This window comes from Oratosquilla oratoria, chromosome 10 (assembly GCF_046742065.1).
Source record: "Oratosquilla oratoria isolate Oo_2021 chromosome 10, ASM4674206v1, whole genome shotgun sequence".
In the NCBI taxonomy this organism is placed as follows: domain Eukaryota; kingdom Metazoa; phylum Arthropoda; class Malacostraca; order Stomatopoda; family Squillidae; genus Oratosquilla; species Oratosquilla oratoria.
The window spans coordinates 12,266,526-12,269,025 of NC_134786.1; the positions used below are offsets into that span (position 1 = coordinate 12,266,526).

Here is a 2,500-nt window from a genome sequence, read left to right on the forward strand (position 1 = left end):
CGCGCGCGTGTGTGTGTGTGTGTGTGTGCGTTTCTGTGTGTGTGTGTGTGTGTGTCTGTGTGTGTGTGTGTCAGTGTGTGTCTGTGTGTGTGTGTCTGTGTGTGCGTGTGTGTCTGTGTGTGTGTGTGTGTGTGTGTGTGTGTGTATGTGTGTGTGTGTGTGTGTGTGTTTACTTACGATTTGGGATTTCATGACTCACTCCCCCAATCCTTCTTCCACTCGAAAGAATATTCCAATGTCGAAAGGGGCTTACTGACTTGGGCACCACAAAATATGTTTAATAAAAAGAGGTTGGCGCAATTCTTTAGCTCCAATTATGAGGCGATTTGGGCGTTGTTGTGCCAGTCATCTGTATAATGTATCCAACAAAGCCTTTCTATGGGAGTATGGTGTGTACGTCCACCACGCTAAGACTTCACAGTCTTATTATTCAGTAAATGTAAGTCATTGCATAAGTTTTGTGCATGGACCTTCATTACTCCTATAAGCCTCGATGCCATATATCCAAGTCGGCTACACAATTAACTCTCGCAAAATTTAGAGCATATTCGAAGACTTATAGATAAGTTATTTGAGTAGAGGGTTTCCTGAAAAACTGGTACATGAAAACAGTGGTGAAGGATAAAATATCAAGAAGGAGAGTGGTGACAAGAGTTGGTTCTGGCATCTGCAGGTTTCTGAACAATGTAAATGACACTTGATGGGTGCTACGATCAGCTACACTATATAGCATGTTTGCAGAGGATACAAAAATCACGACAGGAATAAAAGATGAGGGAAAATGCAAATTAATACAAGATCTAGACAATGTATACATCAGGTACCAATTGTGAAAAAGTAACTTAAACGCTAAAAAATGAAAGAAAAAATAGGTAAAACCTCATCAAAGAATTGCTCATTGGGAGGGAGCCAATTACAAAAAAAAAAAAAAAAAAAAAAAAAAAAAGGGATCTGAGAGTGTTGATACTTTGAACTTGACAAACCTATCAGATTAATTGTGGCTGTTCACCATACGGACTAGATAATAGATAAAAATCATAAGTAGATGAGAATATGCAACGGTGGTGGTGGTCTCCGCACAAAGTAAAAAAAAAAAAAAATGCAAAAAGTATCGACCAAACTGGCACGAGGAGGAAAGAAGAAAGAAGAGAAAGAGGTGACGATAGCAATCTTCGGTTAATCAATAGAAGTAGATCAGTCTAGCAGAAAAGTTCTTTAGGTATCGAGCGCTGAAGAAAGATGTAGCCATCATAAGAACACATAGAGGAAGACGTCCACATGGAGCATCTTAGAGTCCAAGCTAAAACCACAAACTGACTTAAAAAGTATGATAACAACAACTGAGGATGAAAATCCAGAGCCCCACGAATAAAAATAGTTCCTGTATACGTGTGATTGCAGTTAGGATCGTGGGTACCGTCTCCATATCAACACTGATCAAACTTTGCCTTAAATTCATGTTGCCCTGAATTATTTCTTCTGACATGTTCCACAAACAGACACATTTGTGTGGAAACCTAATCCTCCTAACATCCTTCAGGCAATCTATTTTTTGTTATGACTTCGTAGTGCTCCTTTATCCCATACTAACAAATCCTCTGTGTCTACTTTTTCTATTACTTTCTCTGCACTAAACATCATCATCGTCATCATTACTACCGTATCTCTCCTCGCTCTTCCAGAGTAGGTAGTTCCAGTTTCTTAGTCTCTCCTCACATGACTTATGTCAGGATTGCGATCATTCTGGATGCCGTTCGGTGTCTTCTCTCGTTTATCTTTCTCTTTGTGAGAGTCATCACACCCATCGCTCGCTCTGTCCGTATCACCATTTGGAGCTGAGCAGTCTTTCAATTATTTTTTTCACATACCCACACGCACACACGCGTACACTCACACACACACACACAGACACACACACACACACACACGCACGCACACACACACGCGCAAGCGCACATACTACTCACACACACAAATTTGTCTTAAGAGTGATAAATAAAAACTCGTGATCTCTATTTTTATTTATTGGGAAGCTGTAAGAGTTGAACCAATTGGATAGACCTGAAGAATACATATTTGGATCAGCGAGATGAAACCACCACCCGTTTGTGGTTTTACAAAACTAATATTAACATAATTTTTTTCTAAGTTAAAATGACTGGAGACTAATCTCCGTTCAAAGAAATAACCCGATCCATTTCAACTTCTGCTCTTCCTCCTTTCCATCATCTCTCCTTGACCACACACCCCCCCCCCCCCCGCCAAACCCCCTATGATATAACTCCACCTCCTCTTCGTCGCGAAGGAGAGAAAGCGCTCATTCGTTCTCGACTACGAAATACAAATTGCAATTTGGGAAATGACGTCAGCCAGCCAGCCTTCCTTTCAAGTCCCAACACACCTCCAGGGGCCTCAGGGTCGTCTGGAGACGCGGAGTCACATCTCTTAGGTTGGGGGGGTACATGCACTTATCTTATTCTTTGCTAGCGTGCTCACGCGC

General features: G+C 41.4%; 1 protein-coding gene across 1 annotated transcript in view; it reads right to left on the reverse strand.

The window, feature by feature from the left end:
* Positions 1-2,500, reverse strand: part of LOC143028725 (dynein axonemal heavy chain 3-like) — a 123,580-nt gene that overhangs the window by 85,953 nt on the left and 35,127 nt on the right. The window lies entirely within an intron of this gene.